The following is a 20,355-nucleotide window of genomic DNA, read 5'->3' on the forward strand; positions in this document are numbered from 1 at the left end:
GGGAAACTCCACTGATTTGGAAACTAGAGGCCCTGAACTACAATAGCAGCTCTCCAGTTTCCACCTCAATACCACCATAGGTCTTTCTTAAGTTGGAAAAAAAGTTAAAAAAAAAAAAAATTGTACTCAAGAAGCAAGTCACTCAGCAGTCTGTAGGACATCTCTGAGTTATGCTTTCATATTCTCTCTAGATTTCCCATTCTGAAACTTGTGCCTACCTCAGATCCACCGTACCCTATCAACAGATTTGTCTGTTTAAAATATAACTCTGATCATACCATTCCGCTGCCCCCAAAACAATCTGAGATGCCTCATTTGTTGCCCAGCAGAGAAATTACCAAGTTCTTCAGCCTCCATAATCTGGACCCAGCCTACCTTTCTAATGTCAGACTATATTTGGAGTCAGTAGACCTAGGTTCAAATTTGGCCTTTGTTACAGCGTACATGTGTTGTAATGGCAAAGTCACTTCTATTTAAATCTCTTCTTTCTCATTTGCAAAATGAGAGGGTTGGCTTAGATGGTCTCTGAAGTCCCTTCACATTCTACATCTAAAATACCCAGATACTAATCCCTTACTTGAGTCAAGCCCTATACCTTAATCTAGACCGACTGTACAATTAGTCACTCCCCTTTCCTATCCCTGTACATTGCTCACCTGATGGCCACTACTAAAAAAGAAATAATAATCTGCATGCCCAATCCCTCAATCTGTGACAGAAAAATAGCATCAATTCTTTTAAGCTCAGATCAAATGCTGCTTTATTCCCAGATGGAAATGCACGCTCCTTCATAGGAAATCCCATCTAGCTCCTTAGTTGAATCCATAAGTTATATACAGTTAAAATAATTATTCAGAGTCCAAGGTATGGTCTGCACTAGGCATTACACCTGGAAAAGTGAACAATAAGACAACCCCTGCCTTTGAGAGGCTTACATTCTACTGGGACAATATATAACATAAATACAAACAAGTCGTTTTGAGGGCAGAATCATTATAACAATTCAGGGCATAAAGGAAAGCTTTCTAGTGGAGGTAACACCAGAACTGAATCTGAAGAAAGATGAGGATTCTGAGGGCTAAGGCAGGACAAAAGGCTAGGCATCGTTTATGTGAATGGACAGAGGCAACAGATGGGAAGTCTTATTTAGAGACTTCTAATAAATAATAGCCCAAATGGGTTAGGCTATGACTTTTTTTTCTTCCCTCCACCAACTCCTGCCCTAGAAATGACTACCATTAGGCACAAATATATGTGTATGTATTTGTGTTTATATGTATGTATATATACTTGTGTAAATATATATATACACATACACACACATATATACATATATATATATACATATGCACGTGTGTGTATACATACAGATACATATACATAGGTAAAACCATTCTATACATACTTTTATTTACTAGTTCTTTCTCTGAATGCAGATAGCATCTTCCTTCATATGTTTTTTATAGTTAATTTGGGTATTTATAATAGTAAAAATGACATAGTCACTCAAAGTTATTAAAATAATGTTGTTGTTACATATATAATGTTCTCTTGGTTCTGCTCATTTCATTTTTCATTGCTTTGTGCATGTCTATCAATGTTTTTCTAAGATCATTGAGCTCATCATTTCTTATAGCACAGTAGTCCATCATAATCATATACTACAAATTGTTTAGCCATTTCCCAAAAGCATGACTTTTTGGAAAGGATTATGACCAATCTAAAATACTAGCCTTAAGAATTTTTGTTTGTTTGTTCAGAGGACCGAGTTCAAATCTGGCCTTATACACTAGGTACAAATCACTTACTCCTGTTTGCCTCAGTTTCCTCATCTATGAAATGAGCTGGGGAAACCACTCCTTTATATTTGCCAAGAAAACCCTAAATGGGGTTATGAAACGTTAGACATCATGGGAATGATTAAACAACAGCAACAAATTCATTCTACTTTGTCAACCTCTCAAATCCAACATTTTTTTTTCCTAACACCATAATCACTTGGTTCAGGCCTTCATCACCACTGACCTGGACTGTTTCAGGAGGCTTCTAATTGAGGTCCTTGCTTATGGCCAGTCTTTCATCTCTTTAATCTGTGTTTCACAAAACTGCCAAATTGATATTTATAAAGCACAGGTCTGATCCTGTCACTCCCTGCTTTCCATCCACTTCTGTGGTGCTCTTTTGGCTCAAGGATAAATTACACATTTTTCTGTTTAGCATTTAAAACCATTCAAGTTTTTGTTTGAGATTATTTTTCCAGACTTATTACATATTACTCCTCTTCACACATTCTAAATTCCAGTCAATTCAATCTAGTGGCTATTCCTCAAACTTGGCATTCCATCTCCTCCTCTGTACATCTACACTGTTAAATATCCCCTTTGCTTCTTGAAACTCCTACTACCTCCCTTTGAGGTTCATCTCAATGGCTTCCTCTTCCAAAAGAACTTCCCTCATCTCCCCAGTTGTTAGTTTCTGTGCACCTCCCAATTTTTGCATGCATTTTATATGTTATATATTTGTTTATCTTATATTTGCTTTCTCTTGCTAGTAGAATAGGAGTTCCTTGAAGGCAGACATTTTGCTCCTTTTGTTGTTGTATTCCTAGATTTTAACATAGTGCTTTGAGCATATTATGTAGTTAACAAATACTTGTTAACTGAACAATTGATGGATTGAAGTAAAAAAATGAATCAAGAATTAATATAGTATAGTTATAGCTTCTTGTGTACATCTCCTATCTTCTTTCCTTCATGAGACTGCATACTTCTAATGCATAGGGACCATGTTTTCTGTGTATTTTAATCTTCATCTATAGAAGGCAGCAGGTCTTAGAGTCAGAATGACCTGAGTTTAAGTCTAGCCTCTGACATACACTTGCTGTGTGACCCTGTGTAAGTCTTTTGACCACTGTAAAGAATGCAGCCCAAACAACTAAAAAAAAAGCCCCAGGAAACTCAAAACCCTGGAGTACAGCCCTGTTAGAGTAAAACCTGAAGTAGTAACCCAAAGGCTCCTTTTTCTTCCTGATATCAAGGAGTTTGAATATCACATAGCCACCAATTTCTCAGGAGGCTTCTTTCCCCCAGTTAGCAATAAATAGTCTAGGTTCCTCATTCTCTTCTCCCGATGCCCGGTCCTGCTAGCCCTGACAAGAACCCTATGAAAACCCACTTGACTATATTGATTGAGGGAGGAGGTGAAAGAAATCCCTCCAGGGCCTCCAGTGAGTCACAATTCACCTATGTGGAGGGATCCCAGTGGACTTGTCCGGTTTCCATCATCCTTGTGGCAGTACTTCATTTGAATATTTCCCATCAGTAAAGCTGGCTTTCTTTACTGTCTCATGTGCTCCATATTTCCTCGTACTGGATCTCAGCATCCCAAACCTTCCAGAGGCTGCATTAAGACAACTGCTCAGTGCCCCAGGAAAATCTCAAAACCTATACTTTGCTAAAGGGGTACTGATCTGTACTGGGAGTAAAAGTTCTTCACCTGAAGCCCCTTAAACTGGGGATATCACAGGTTCAGTCAAAATTTTAATAATTACAATACCTCAAATGGGACTAAGCATGTAGTAAACATTGAGTACATTGTGAATGAATGGAACTACCCAATCCCTAGAGAACAGGAACTTACTTAGAGAAAAAAGATAATTAAAAACACAGAATTGTCTTTGCTTTTGCTCTGTTTGATAAGGTAAATTAAATTTACTTTTTGTTTTTATCATGTAATCATTTTGTGGGAATGTCCTTACTCTTCTTTCTACTGGCCTCAGCTCCCAGTTAGGGATGATAATGGACTTCAGAATTACCATGAATATTTTCCAATGAAAGGGACAGTCTTGAACTAATTATACCTGTTCAATTCCATTAAAAATGTTTATTAGGTATCTAAAATGTACCCCGAAGCACTGGTTGGTTCAAAGCACTGGTATAATTCAGTCCGTATAATGGGTTTCCAATCTAAAGGTTGATGCTATCTTGCTACTAACTCCTTCTTCACTCCCACAAAGGGCTGGCATAGTCTCTTCACCACCTGCTGCTGTCTTATAGACTGTTCTGAGCTGTTAGACTGTTTCCTCTAGTAGAGAGGAAAACCTCAGAGGTCTTCCGATCTGACCAAGGATTCAAGCTCTTTCAACAAAGTATACTTCAATAGTTATAAAATGCAGGCCAGGGAATTTCCAAATCTTAAATATTTTCTTGTTTGGAGTTTTACTGCCTCAGAATACACAAAATTCCTAATCCCAGAGTTTGATTTCTGAGCCATTTTTCCAGATTACTAGCCCTCCAAATGACTGAAACCTTACTCTTTGTTCTTCCAGGGGTCATCACACCCTCCATTATGAAGATCAAATGATATACAGTACTTTGCAAAACTTAGAGTGTTAAATGAATGCAAAGCATTATTGTTGTTCTTGTTGTTATATAGCTCCTTAGCATCCTCTCTAAGTGATAGAACATGATATCCTGTGCCAAAAGGCATATGGGAGTGCTATGATACTAAAAACATTTATTCAGTTCTACACTGTGGCAAGCACTTATTAAGCTCTTAGGATACAAATAAGAAAAGAAAGAAGACTCTTGCCCTCAAGAAGCTTGCAGTCTGATAGGGGAAGACAGCATAAAAGAGGAAGCAGAAGAGAGAAGGACTTGCTGGAGCAGCTAGAGGCAAATGAAGATATGACTGGCATGTTGAGCCCCTAATGGAAACTATGGGAGGAGTTAATTTTGCTCTGTCCTTTAGCCTTCCAATCAGGGAGGCAGAAGCAATTGAAGTATTGGTGAAGTAAGGCATAAGAAAGCTGAAGCAATCTCCATTGTGTTGTTTCCTAGTGATGAATTTGTCTGGTGATGAGTTTGTCCAGGGGGAGGATGGGTGAAGATGATGATGGAGCTGGAACCAAGGAGAGCAGTTGGTGACCAGTGGGCATTTCAAAGCCTCAGAAGTGAAGCTTGGAACATTTTTACTCTTACAAGCACTTCTTTTCTCTCCTTCTCACTGCCACACCCCAACTGAACAAGTTTTAAAAAATTAAAAGTAAAAGTCCAGCAAAACAACCCCCCACATTTGCAATGTCCAAAAAAAATCATCTCTTTTTGCATTTTAAGTTCATCACTTCTGTAGCAGGAGGTGAATTACATGTTTCACTTTTAGTCTTCTGGCATTGTGGCTTATTGTTGCACTGATAAGAATTCTGTAGTCTTTTAAAGTTGTCTCCAGAATTTTTTCATCATCATATGAATTATTCTAGTTCAGCTGACTTTTCTCGGTATGAGTTCAGAAAGGTCTTCCAATTTTCCTCTGAAACTGTCCATTTAAAATCACTTATGTCATAATAATATTCCATTATATCCCTATATCATAATTTATACCAAACAGGTAGCTATTCTTTTACTTTTGGAGCTCCTTCAAAAATAACCCTATCCTGGTCATATCTAACACCTTCATGGATCCAACAGGAATGGAATCTTCATCAGAGAGCACCAATTGCCTCCTCTGTGTGTGTGTGTATTTTGTCATACAGGTATATGTATATATATATGTGTGTGTGTGTGTGTGTGTGTGTGTGTGTGTGTGTGTGTGTGCATGTATATATATACACACACACACATAGTGACACTTGACTATATATATATATATATATATATATATATATATATATATATATATATAGTGAATATGTATTACACACACACATACATACATACACACACTCCATTTTTTTTGATCTCTTTGGTGTTTAGGTCTAATAGTGTTATAGCTTGGTCAACTTCGAGTAACTTTTGGTGACAATTTCAAATTGAGGTTTGGGACTTCATTGATTTGTATGCATCTTTTCTTTTATGTTTCTTCTTTATTTTTTATGGAAAGTAAATTGGCTTAGGTCAATAGTCCTGTGGGGCCTGGCATCATCATCACCACAATCATCTCTAGCATTTACATAGCACTTTAAGGTTTGAAAAGCACTTTACATGTTATCTCATTTGATTTTTACTACAACTGTGCAAAGTGGATGTGATTTGTGTCCCTATTTTACAGGTGAGGAAACTGGAGTTAAATGACTTGCCCAGCATAGCTAGTAAGTATCTGAGGGAGAATACAAACTCAGGTCTTGCTGACTCTAAGTCTAGTGATGTTTTTACTGCCCTTACCTCTATTTTCATCTTCTTACAACACCTTCCACAAGTTGCCGTGCCAGAAATAATTGACAAAGAACAGAATTTGTATTCTAGTTTCTTTGCTGCTTTAAATTAATGTTTCAATACACTTGGATACTATTTCAGCATTTCATCAAGAATTATTAATTTCTGAGGCTTAAAGTTTCAGGACTAGATTTCTATATCCATTTTAATGTCCAGACCCATAATAGCAAGTCATTTGGTGACAATGAGCAAAAGAAAGGCATATCTGTTGAGAAACATACTACTCCCTGAGGTCATGCTCCAAACCCTCAAAAAGAGGGACAGAAATATTACATATTTAATAATCTGTTATGGATGTATCATTCACTCATTCATTCATTTATTTGTGCTCTAAATTTTATTGAACATTCACTACATTTAAGGCATGCCTTTGACCTAAATAATTTTTCAACTATTTATATTTTCAGTCTACACTCTCATTTTTTGTTCTTGTTTTGGTCTAGGCAATGGAGTTAAGTGACTTGCCGAGGGTCACACAGCTAGTAATGTTATGTGTCTGAGGCCAGGGCAGGTGCTCTATCCACTGCACCACCTGGCTGCCCACTATATTCTCTCTTAAAGTACCAAGTTTTATAAAAGTTGATTGTCCATTGCATAAATTAGAAAATTCTTTCTTTTTTTCTTAATTTTACCTTTTCCAAGTCACAAAATCCCACATCCCTCCTCCTCCCCCAATTCCTTTATTCTAGGATTTGGTGATCAAATTTATGTCTTTTCTGTCACTACCTACATGTTTTTATAAACCTGGATCATCCCCTTCCAGCTTTTGTCTTTCCAAGTTGGAATCCTATTTGTTTGTGGTTTATCTTAATTTATTTAATGCATTATGGCATACTTCCTGTAGTAGTGATCTTCTCTTTTTAATCTGCCATCATTCCTTTCCTCTTTATCCTCCTATCCCTCTCTTGCTCTTCTGCCTTTTGTTCCTGTTTCTCCTGAGGTGTTCTTCCAACATAGGAGAATTCTGGGACTCTGAGCATGCAGCAGCTTCCATCTGTCACTAGTGCTGCAGCCTCTAGCAACTTTTTATTAAAGCCAGTGATGTAGTGGGCACTTTGGCCAAAGCTGTCCACATGATGGATAGGAGCACGTCTCCTGGGGCCTTTCCCTTGCAATGAGATGAGATTGGCTGATGTTGGGAGATGAAGCCTTTCCCCTCTAGGTCAGTGCCTGCAATCCATTCCAAGTCAAGGGGGAAAGGAAGTTATTACCAGCCAGTGGCTGTTCAGTGGTCACTGAGAGAATTCTGTTGGTGGGGACAGTCTTATTCATATACTCTACACAGGGCCATCTCTTCCATCAGTACTAACTGCCATGATACCAAATTCGAAAGAGAAACCCCAGACAAAATTAACTATAGTAAATTAGTTAATCTTGACCCACCAAGGAAACAGAAGCAAATCATTGAATTGTTGTTTTCTGGATGAAAATTAAAGGAACCTTTGAGAATAGAATCTCAAATACAGAAAGAAGTGAAAAACATCTGTCAGTGAAAAAGTTGCCACAAAGCACACACACTTTACCCTTCAGGAAAGTGACTTTATTCCTTGAGGATGAAGTTCAGAATTATGTATAAAATTGTGTTACCGAATTAGTGAGCTGAGCTTCTTCTTTATCCCTAGCAACCTTCAGGTTAGGGTGGAGGTTAGGAACAGCAAGGTAGAAGAGATCCATAGAAACAGACACAGTGGGAAATGAGAATTCACCATTTCACAAGGAGGAAAGGGAAAAGGCAGCAGAGTGCCAGTTTTAAAGCAGTCAGGAGGCATTTAATATAGGATTAAAATAGACTCTGAGCAAATCACTGTATTTCAATACACTACAATAAACAAAGATTGTGATGTTGACTAAAGCAACAAGAAATGATCCAGTATCCTCTGTTTAGTAAAACAAAGGTATATTATATAATTTAGAAAAGTGACCACCCACAGTAGTTAAATAAAAATTTAAATATGTAAGTGGGTAGTTTTTAATCATTCAATTTTCTAGAGAATCCATTTATATAGAACACCACAGTCCCTAATCATTGATACTTGCTTAACAAGGTATCCCTCTAATTATGTTCTACTATGAGTCAGATGTCTTTGAGCAGGATTGCCCTGAATATAGGTAAATGGAATGAGGAATGAATGAATATACCATCTGCCCTCTCATTTCCCCCTCCCCCTTTTCGTTATAGCAATGAACATTTAAAAAATAGCCTGCTGGGTTTATGGATGTAGTCTATTTGGAGAATAGAAAGCAAAGCTGACTTTTATAGAACCTGAGACCTTAGCCTCATTAGCAGTGAGGATTTAAACAAAGGATCTGGTCAGATTAGATCATCATCCTGACCAGAGCCCAGATCCAGGGCAAGCCAAGCACTATACAAAGCAAATTCAAAGAGAAATAACTCCTTTTCTTTTGGAACTTTTTCCCTAAGAGAGAAAACATTGCTATGAGTTGACATAAAGGGGAATTTCAGCCAACTGGGGCTGACTAAACAAGTGCAGGACAAATGACTAGAATGTTTACCTTATATAAAAGTATTTGAATATATGTGCTGAGAGAGTGAGTTCAGGCCATGTCTGCGAGGTGAATCATGGGAAATTCACATCTAGATGGAGGTGGGGTTTAAAATAATCTGCTTATGCTCATCTAGTGAATCAAAACTGTATTCACAGAAGTAAAAGACTTTGCAAAGATTCTGAAATGAAGGAAAGGAAAGAGCATGGGCAGGTTGAAAGTAAATGAGGTGCAGGTTGCAAGGTGGATGACATTCCTAGGTCAATACTCCCTGTCCAATCCTCAGGGAAAAACATTTTTTAAATGTATTGAAGATAGAATGAAATGTTATGTTGTTGTGTCCTGTAGCTTATTCTGCAAACATTCAGGGAATGCTGTTAATACCTTAAATCTGTATTTGGAAAATGTTATTTTACTTTTGTTTAGCTGTCTTTTTTGCTCTAGAAAGGAATTTATGCCAGGCACTGTTCTAAGCACATATAAATTCAAATAAACAAGGCAATCATTGACCTCAAGAAGCTTTCATTTTGATGGGACATGGGAAGGCATAAAGAGGAGTTACAAATTGGGGGGAAAGATGACTTGGTTTGGATACAGCTGGGAAATGGTTTAGTGGCCTGATTCAAAATAAGATACAGTAAATATTCCTTTACTGAAGCCCAAGGTGCTAAAACTTTGAGACTGAGTTCTGATGAGGTGAGGATGAGGAGAATGGCCAACATGCAGAAAATATTATTTGGAGATGGCCAGCTAGATTAGACATATGCCATTCAATCTCCAATTACTCTTTATCCTACTTTTGTCATAAGATTCCGGGGTTTGGAATTCATTCTTTCCATTTTAATCCATTTTCTATATATTCCAAAACAAAAGAGTGAGATGTGAAGGGCTTATTTACAGGAGAAAGAGAAACATAGATAGGATTTCCCGTGACTTCTAAAGTATTTTAAATAGGTACAGTTTCCTGAGATAAGTTTCATCCATTAGTCCTATTCTGGTCACATCCAGAACCCTCATGGCTCCCAACAAAATGGTTCCATCTGTCAGAGAAAATTTCCTGCCCATCTGCAATTGCCTCAGCTGGACCCTTGTGGATCAAACTTATAACTTCATCCTCAAATCCTTAGCTCATTCTTAGACAAAAAATCCTTACTGATCATTCCAGTTATATTCCCACTTAATTATTACTATCTAATTTATTATCCTTACCCCACTACTAAAGGATATAACAATATTAGTATTACCCTTCTCTGAGAAATCATAATTGCAGATGACAGAACGGACAGTGGAATGACATAAGGAACCGTTAGTATGTTACCAACCATCACGTGTTTATGGAAAAAAATAGCATTTGAAACATCATCAAGACCATTTATAACTAGGAATGTAGGAGTGTAGGAAGTAAAATAAAGATTTGTCTTGTACTGTTCACGAGGGTAAGGATAAACAGTTCTAATACCGTGCTGGTATCCATGAGCTGTTGACAGAACAAGAAAAAAAAAGCATTCCAGTGTATTGAGATGATTCTCTTTGAAAGATCTGTAGAAAGACCTGGATCACAACTGGATGGAATGGGAGGCCATGAAGAAGTTGTAAACTACACCGAATATCTACTAGAATATGATCAAGGAGCCGTCAAAGCACTCAAGATACAATCTATTTCAGAGAGAGGCAATGTGGAGAAAAGGACAGAGTGCTAGATTCAGAGTAAAGAAGAGCTAGTCGTGACTCTAGTTTTCCATATATATTAGTTATGCGACCCTAAGTTATTTGACTTCTCTGAATTTCTGTTTTCTAATCTGTAACATATCTATCTATAATTCTTGTCTCAAAAGGTTGCAGTGAAATAGATGAAATAATGGATACAAAGCAACTGGGCAAGAGGACTTCTGAGCTTTCTTCCACTATGAAGTCTATGAACCTTTTTGGATGTCTTTATGTTCCTCAACAATACACTATAACTACGTATTAGATGATCTATCAACTAATCAATCAATAAGTATTCACTGGGCATACGGGGAACTCACTATGTTCTCAATCCTGTACTGTATGATTTGAGTGAAGGTTGAGATATATAGGTTATGAAAAAAAACATACAATATAATCCCTGCTCTCAAGGATTTTCGAGTCTGTTTAGTGAGACAAAGCTAATACATAATAAATAATTACAGTGTGATGAACTGCTAAATTGTGTGGTACTGATTCTAAGGACCATAGGAAATTAGAAAAAAAAAAAGAAGCAATCAGTGTGTGCTGGAGCAGTCAGGCAAAGCTTGCTGGAAAAGGTAGGGCTTGAACTAATGGTAGCATTTGGATGCAGAGGAGCCCCCAAGGCAGAGAGAATAGCCAGAGCAAAAGTGTGGAAGCAACAATGACAGCACATTTGGAGGCACAATAAAGAGACAGTCCTATGTGCATGAGAGGTAAACAAAAGAAGGATAAAAGGAAGGAAGCAAGCATTTTGTTAAATACCTGCATTGTGTCAGGCACTGTGCTTTGTATTTTACCAATATTTTCTCATTTGGTCCTCACAACAACCCTGAAAAGTAAGTGCTATTATTGTCCTCATTTTAGAGTTGAGGAAATTGAGACATACACAGTTTGTGACTTGCCCAGGGTCACACAGCTAGTAAGTGACTGATACTGGATTTAAACCTAGGACCACCTGACTCTTAGCCCCAGGACAGTTGCCTTTTTTCTATTCCTAGTAATAAGAGTAGAAATTTAGATAAGTTGAGTAGATTATAGAGAACCTTAAAATTTAAAAGCTTTAGGGGCGGCTAGATGGTACAGTGGATAGAGCACCAGCCCCAAAGTCAGGAGGACCTGAGTTCAAATCTGGCCTCTGACCAAACACTTGACACATACTGTGTGACCCTGGGCAAGTCACTTAACCTCAACTGCCTGAAAAAAAAATTGAAAGTTTTTAAAATTTCAAATCAATATTGTAAAATGATGTTCCTGTAGCATCCTTGTTGTTGTTTGAAATTTGCTCACAAAAAGGACCATGGCATCAGGAAGGTGATGTCATGACTTGCAAGTGGATTGTATTTAAGTGAGGGAGGGAAGTCACCAGCCTTACTTTCTCCTCTAGAGCCATGTGAGTCCAGTGGCAAAATACAGTTCAGGAGGACTGGAGATTGTTGTGAGATAGTGGGAGATCTTTGACCTTTTTTAAGTTAGGGTCTTTCCCGTTCTCAATTTGACGGAGGTAATCTCCATTCATTCAGTGATTAAGGTTAGGTAAGAAATGAGGCAAAAAATGGTCTCTTTTACATAGTCCAAAAAAAAATCAATCTGGGAAGGGAAGACCTTCACGGTCTGTGACAAAAAACAGCAACACTTGCTATTTACATTCATCTTGAGCCATAAGAGCCCAAACAATGACCAGGTGAGACTTGGGCTGGGACCTATTGTTGACCAATCACTGAGAGCCAAAGTGATTTGGGTTTAAGGCTGGTCCTTAAACAAGAAATCTAGCCCTTAAACCCCAAGGTATATTGAAAAGTTTCAGAGATCACAATTTACATTCCTTTGGACAAAGCATCCATAAGTAAGGGTACTATGCCCTATATGGACAGAGGGAGAGCGACAGGGAGAGAGAGAGGGAGAGGGAAGGAGGAGCTACATTGTCTACTGGGAAGTGGCCAGTTGGTTCCCTAATGGGGCAGCTTGTCCTACTCACAGGTTGTTGTTTGTCCTATGTTCTGGAAAAGGACCATGGAGTCAGGAAGATGATACCATGACTTGCAAGTGGATTTGGATTTAATAAGGCAGGGCTGTGCAGAGTCACTAGCCTTACTTTCTCCTGTAGAGTCATCGGGCCCAGCTGCAAGATATTGATCAGGACAACTAAAGATGGTCCCACCGTAGCATCCTTAGAAAAAAAAAGATGTATAAATAAAAGTATGTAGTCAATAAATATATTAGCTCCCCTTTAAAACATTGTTTTTAGAGGAAGATCCAAGTAATAGCCATCTATTTACCCAGGGGCGTGGTACAGGCAGAAAGGTGCAGTGAAAAGAAGATGATTGCATAGATATTAAAATACCTGAGTTCTAGTCCAAGGTCTTATACTCACTAACTATGTTACTTTAGTAAAGTCATTTAACTTTTCTAGGACTTTGCCTTCATTTATAAAATGATGGAGATGGACCAAGTTATTTGCAAAGTCCCTTTAAGAACTAAAATCTTATGAACCTACTCTACAGTATCTGAAACAATTCTTAGAAGTTCAAAGTGCCTTCTAACAGAATTTTATCCCTAGACTCATTTTTCCTACAAGTGAGTGGGCCACCAATAGGTCTAGAATCCTCCTGATCCTCACTTCATTTTTGAGAAAAAAAATACTTAGCAGTGTTACTACACTACCAGGAGTCACAGAAAGTGTGTATTCTCATCTATGATCAGGTTGGTCGTAGCTAATATCCTTCTGAACCTCAAATTGACCATGCAGCAGAATATTTAAAAGTACCAAAAGAAAACCCAAAACCTTTGTCTGCTTTTGCTTATACTCTTAAAACATTGAGTAAAATAGATATTTCTAGAATAGGAAACAGTACATGCTTCCTTAAGAAGAGTTAGTGAGAGTGTGAGAAACCCCATAGCCCCAACCCTACCCTCACCCCAGATAAACTTTAGTGTCTTACTTAGAATAATCGATTAAAAAGGTATTATTATTGTTTGGACTTATCTGGGGGAAAAATTATTACAACAATTCTTTATATTTGCATAGTTATTTAAAAGTTAAAAACATTTTTCTCACTTATTATCTACCTTGGTCTTTGGAAGAGTGCTAAAAAGGTATGTGTTGTTCTTTCTCTCACCTTTAACAGACGATGGAAGTGGGGCTCGAAATATTTTGTACATTGTTTAATGCTGTGTTTTACACATAAGCAGCATTTAGTAAATGGTTAGTTATTAAGTGATTGAAGGAGAAATATTTTCTGTGTTCTTAACCACTTTACACTTGGTGGTTAGAGATATCTCTATTGTTGTGCGTAATGAATCACTTATGAGAGGCTGAGTGGTATTGTGGATAGAGAGCTCGCCTTGGAATGAGGAATACCTGGGTTCAAGTCCTGCCTTTGACAAATAATGATAGTGTGATCCGAGGCAAGTTACTTAAGCTCTCAGTGCTCTAGGAAATTCACTAATACTACAATAGATGCGAACAAAAAAGGACAAAGAAAACCCCTCATCAGAAGCAACCTATGCATTGAAATTGTATACAGGTTCTTTTCTTTTTTTAAAGAAAGAATAATGAAAACATAAGGGTGAATAATACCTTGTGAGCCAGACTTGCTGGTATACACTGAGAAATTGCTGAAGGAAAAAGGGAGGGCCAATGAGATCATTCTGCAACATGTATGTGTATGTTTGTAAATGTCTTTTTATATATGTTATTATATGAAAGATTTTATAACTTTCAAAAAGACCTAAATTATGCAATTGCTTACACAGATAGAGAAATTTAAGTTAACAAAAGTTTTTTTTTAAAAATTAGACCTCTTACAAATGCTTGGTCATTTGTATGAGTGTGTGTATAAATATATGTGTGTGTATGTGTGCATGTGTGTGTACATATGCATATACATGTATATATAAACACTTGTGAAATATACAAACATACATATGTGTGTACATATATATGTGTGTGTAGTCTAGTTCACAAATGTCAAACATGTTTCCTAAGTTCTATAGAAATAAGATTAAAATGTAATTGAGAACTATTTTATGAAATAAATAAAAATATAAAAGAAGATAGATAATGTAAATATGTGGTTATCTAAGTCAACTGTGGCCTGTAGAGATCCTTATGCAGGTGGCCTGTTTGTGTTTGAATTGGACATTAATGGTCAAGACACTGAAAAATACAATATATAGTGCAGTGGAAAGAGTGTTGAACTAGACTAGAGATCATGAGAACTGGACTGTAGTTTCAACTCTGACACTTGGTAGTTGACATTAAGCAAGTTACTTTACCCCTCTAAGACTCATTTTCTCCGTTTTATAAACGGGTCAAGGACTTTTGCCATGATGATAGGAATGTAGGGGGCAGCTTGCTGACTGTGCTTTCCCTCCCCTTTATGATTGCTTAGTGCCTCCTTGAGACTTATGGGGACTTAAAAAAAAATTACATGGTCTAGTTTCTAGTTTCAAATGCAGCATAAGAGGTATTGAAATGGTAAATGAAACTGGTGTATGTATTTATTTCTAACCCTGGAAAAGACTCTATGGGTTATGGAACATATGATAGGCACAAATCTATACTATGGTTGGTAAAACAGGTGAAAAGAGTTAGCTTGCTGTGATCCAACCAAGAGTGATTAATTACTGGGGCAGAAGAGCAAAGGTCCTGACAAACCATCCTAATGTTGTTTTTGTGTATCAACTGAGGGAGAAGTAGGTCTTTTTAACTAAAGAGGTGAAAAAATATGTTGAGTATATGCAAATGTATTGTAGCCTAGGGCAGTCTCACAAAAGAGCAATGTGATATAGATATAGATATAGATATATTGATATGTATATATATATATATATATATGATATATGTGCATGTGCGTGTGTGTGTGTGTGTGTATACAAAAATTTATTTTTTTTTCCTTCATTCCCCCTCAAAAGCTAAAAGAGCAGGTTAGAGTCCTGGAAGATGGAAACAGAAGTTTGGTGAAGAGTAGTGGTAGCCGCCAGGGAAGATCATGATTCCATGAAGGAAACTGTGAAAAGTAGAGTATAGAAGTAATGAGGCAGAGCTAGCTGCCAGGGGTCAGGACCCAAAGACCTATTCCAGCTGAAACACTACTCTCCTCCACATAGGAGTATGATTCTTTTGGAGAATATTGTCTGCCCCAACAATCTTGGAATCTTCAGGAGACTGTTCACATTATAATTTGTGGAGTTTTTTTTTCAACTTTTTTTTTGGGGGGGTAAATTCTACTGTTTGATTTTCTCTTGTTATTTACTTTAATATTCTATTTCTGTTAAATCCTTTGCTCTCTGGTTAATAGTTCTGCCTAGTCTGTTGGAAGCAAATACATGAGATAGAAGTTTAAAACATGTTTGTATAATTAGGTATGCCCCAAAACATGTCACACTAGACCATGGGTACCATGGAATTCCAAAACTGAGTAGAATCCAGGTTACATAAAAAATTAGGAGTTAGGATAAGGTTAAAAGCTCCCATGAGTCAGAAATTCTATCATTTTTGAATGAATAAATAAGTGACTTGTAGTAAATGAGAGAATTGGGCTTTGAAATCATATCTTTTTTCTTATATATGTATATGATAACATATACATACATATATATGTATATGTATGTGTGTGAGTAGACATATTGAACTTGGAGAGAAAATATTTCAAAGTCCAATTCATATACTGTGCATGTTCTGTGTATATATATACATATATATGCACATGTATATATGTATTATACATACACATATTTATATCTATATAGATATAGATATAGATATAGATATAGATATATATAGATATAATATATGTAGCTATATACACAAACACCTTATGTATCTATATAATATATACCTCTATCTTTCAGGGTTCTTATTAGATAATTGTGTATATCCCTTTCAGCGTAAATATCCTAGACTAGATAACAGTTTGATATTACTTTCAGCTTAAATATCACTGCTTCTATGATGCTGTCATTTGTTCTTTAAACGTATCCCTCACTTCACCTTCCCTTTTCCCTTGTCCTTTCCCTTACCCAAACTATTCCTCTATACTCCCTTTCCTTGAGATGAGAAAAATGGCAGACACAGAGTGACATGAATCCTTCTCTGAGTAACTTAGTCATTCTCTAATTCATAGGCTGAATTAGGGAGAGGTACCTATGTTATCCCTATGTCAAGTCAAATTATATGTTGATTCCATTCAAAATATGTCAACTTCTCTGGTATTTTTCTGGTTTCTAAAGTTTATTTTATGAGTAAGTCCTTTTTATCTGGTTTATTGATTGCAAGATCTCCCATTTTAAAATTTAGCAATTAATGACTAACGTCTGTCTTGAAGTTTTGTCCCAAATCGGGCCAGCCCTAGGACAGGCAGCCAGTGCTTTCCAGGGTGGCAGTAGCTATTGAATGCAGAGGGAGGGAGCAGGCATTCCCGAAAAAGACAACAACAACAACAACAACAACAACAATAAAAACACAACAACACCATTTCTCAGTTTTTGAAGAACTACGTCTGAGGCCTAGGTTTCAGTAGCACCAAAGGGCTACCATAAAGTAGTATTAAATGAAAGTTCTTTCTATGTGTTATTTGAGTCAACCTTCTGGGCCACAACTGTCTTGTGTAAGGATTTAGAAGGGGTTCTTAGAGATTACTTTAACCCATTTATTGTAAAGGTGAAGGAACTGAAGCCTAGAAAGGGAAATGGCTTACTCAAGGTCGTACAAACAGTAAAAGGAAGAAGTGGGATGCAAAACCCAGGTCCTCTGACTCCAAACCTAGCGTTCTTTTCTCTACACTACATGACTTCATTACTTTCCATCTTTTCCTAATGGACGACGGTTATGTGGTGTTCATTCTTCACTTTTAAAGAGGACCAGTGACATCATAGGGTAATGCTTTGACTTGTGAGTGAATTGGATTTAAATTGGATGTTCACACAGAGTCATCAGCTTCACTCTCTCTTACAGTCATAGAAGTCCAGTGGCAAAACAGAAATCAAAACAGCTGGCAGAGGCCCAGGATGCAGTGGATGACCTTGGCTTCTTCTATGTCTGACCAAGTCCTTATGCTACTCCGTAGCACGTGCTGCAGCTGCCTTCACGGTCATTGGAACAAACTGTTCTCATCCACCTTTTCTGACAGGGGAAGTCTTCATGTGTTTGTGAACTAACTCAAGGTTGAGTTTGAGCCCTATCAGTTTCTCTCAACCTGATTCAGCCCATCTGCTGAGACAGTTTACCAGGGTGTGTCTGCCACATATGCTGTAATTTCTTGGGTCACAGGGGAGATTTCGGTGATGATTGGATACCAAGGATGAATGAGTCGCCTTGAAAATGGCTCTGTAATGGGGGCAGCTAGGTGGTGCAGTGGATCAAACCGGCCTCAGACACATAACACTTAACTAGCTGTGTGATCCTGGGCAAGTCACTTAACCCCATTGCCTAGTCAAAAAAAAAAAGAAAAGAAAAGAAAAGAAAAGAAAAGAAAAGAAAAGAAAAGAAAAGAAAAGAAAAGAAAAGAAAAGAAAAGAAAAGAAAAGAAAAGAAAAGAAAAGAAAATGGCTCTGTAAGACCACACACCAAAGGTGCTGGTCCTCCCTGACTATATATCTGTAATATGGAGGTAAATTATGATTCATAAAGAAAGCAGTATATCCTCTCAAAGGGAAAAAAAAAGAATCATATGTTGCCTTTAAAATCCCATGGAAAAGATATATGGCTTCCTTCACAGCTTCCTTCCCACTATATTAGTAAATTGTATTTTCTCTAATAAGATAGAGAAGCCAGTAATATGATAGGGAGTCATTAATACAATATAATCACAGCTGCAGATCAAGCTCATCTCTTTCTCTTTACCTTGTCAAGTGTTTCAATATTTTATTTTATAATGTGATGACCAGAACTGATCACTGTAATCTAAGTGTGGATCTGACTAATGCATTGTATAATCAAAGATTTCCCCTCAGACTAGGATTCGTTTGCATTCTCTAGCTTGTGTCATATCAGAGCCCTGCCTATCTGTTTCACCACCATGAGCATTTTTATTCTAAAAGGAATTCAAAGAGGAGAGACAACTATGATGCAGTGGGAAGGAAGCACATTAAACAAGGCGACATGAGGCCTAGTCTTGGCTCTGTCATTCTGCCTGTCATTTTTGGTAAATCACAATTGCCATTTTTCTAAGCTTGTTTCCTCATCTCTAAAAATGAGGATATTAGATGAGGTGACTTCCAAGGGCAGAGCTAAGGCTGTATATTTCAATGGATCTAGAAATCGGGTTAAGGAGAAAAGGATTGCAGTCCTGGTCCCCCTGAACTCCCAGAAGTACCTCGTGAGAAGGAGATGCACACACGGGTGGTTCTGCCATTATTCAACAGGACAATAAACATAAACATATAAAGAAATGATCCCATTTGGGAAGGAAACCAATTCTTTTCTTTTAAAAAGTGTTATCTTTGTTGATGTATTTTATTGTTATATCACATCTATTTCCCAATGTATTTCTCCCTATTGCCTATCCAGAAAGCCATCAAGTGTAACAAAGATTTTTTAAAAAGAAAAGCAGCTCAACAAAACCAACCTACACATCAGTTGTGTTTGATAGCATATTCAACATCCCATTCATACAACCCTCCCCTCTTCCTTCATCTACCCATCTTAGCAGTGAGGTGAAGTAGATGCATTTCCTCAACTCTTCTCTGGTCCCTGGTTGGATCATATATTACACAGCATTCAGTTTCATGGGTTTTTTTCTGGCTGTTGTGGTTGATATTGGTGTTGTTTCCATTTACATTGCTATAGATACTATACACACACACACACACACACACATATATGTATACACACATATGTATGTATGTATATCTATATCTACATCTATGTACTTTACCTTGTTTTGTTCTTTTCATTCTGTGTTAGTTCCTATAAGTCTTCTCTTGTTTCTTTGAATTCTTAATGTACATAATATCTCACAGCACACTAATATTTCATTGTATTCAAGCACCATAATTTATTTAGCCATTCCCCAATCATTATTTGCTACCACAAAAAAATATTACTATAAATACATAAATGTATACGAGATATGGGACTATTCTTTTTGTCTCCGACTTCCTTGGGGTTTATGAGTAGTTAGGCATACTTCTGGATCAAAGGATTTGCACATTTTAGTCACTTATTTTTTTTAGCATAATTCCTATTTTTTCACAAAAAGTTGGGTAAATATACAGCTCAAACTACATTTGTATTAGTATCTGTCTACTTACAACCTCTCTGGTTTTTACTATTTCCATCTTTTGTTATCCTTTAATGATGTGCGAGATTTCAATTTGCATTTCTCTTTTTGTTAGTGATTTGGAAAAATATTTCATAAAGTTGCTAATTGTTTGCACATTTTACTTTGAGAAATGTTTTCTCTCACATTGTTTGCCTACTTATCTATTCAATAATAGTACTTGGTTTCATACATTTCTGTTAATGGGAACCAGTTCTTAAAGCTCAGGTGTTGATACAATCACACATATCCTCTTTTTAGACACAATCTGAGGCAGAAAGGAGATTAAGTGGGTCTGTGATTTGGCTATGTTAGCCAGTCCCCTTCCTACTTGGAGTTTTTGCTATATAACATACCATCATCCCTTGGAGTAACAAGAGACCCTCAAAAGCTAAGGCATTCAGCTTCCAATGCAACAGAGCTGTCCCTAGTGGCTCTTCAAAAAGACCATAGCTGATAGCAAGGCATCTTGCTAATGTGATTCTGCCTTCCAGTTATCTCAAGGACTTCCATTTTATGCTGCTCTGAATATATCTGCTTCCTCTATGTTCAGTCTATTCCTATCCCCATCTGGTGCTTGAAGCTTGAAATCTGGGTAGGAGATCCATCTTTGCTTCAGGATAACTACCAATTCAAAACTATCATAATCCTCAGACCTTACTCCCTCCCTT

The sequence above is a fragment of the Phascolarctos cinereus genome, unplaced genomic scaffold, assembly GCF_003287225.1.
Source record: "Phascolarctos cinereus isolate Bilbo 61053 unplaced genomic scaffold, phaCin_HiC Scaffold_4;HRSCAF=312, whole genome shotgun sequence".
Lineage (NCBI taxonomy): Eukaryota > Metazoa > Chordata > Mammalia > Diprotodontia > Phascolarctidae > Phascolarctos > Phascolarctos cinereus.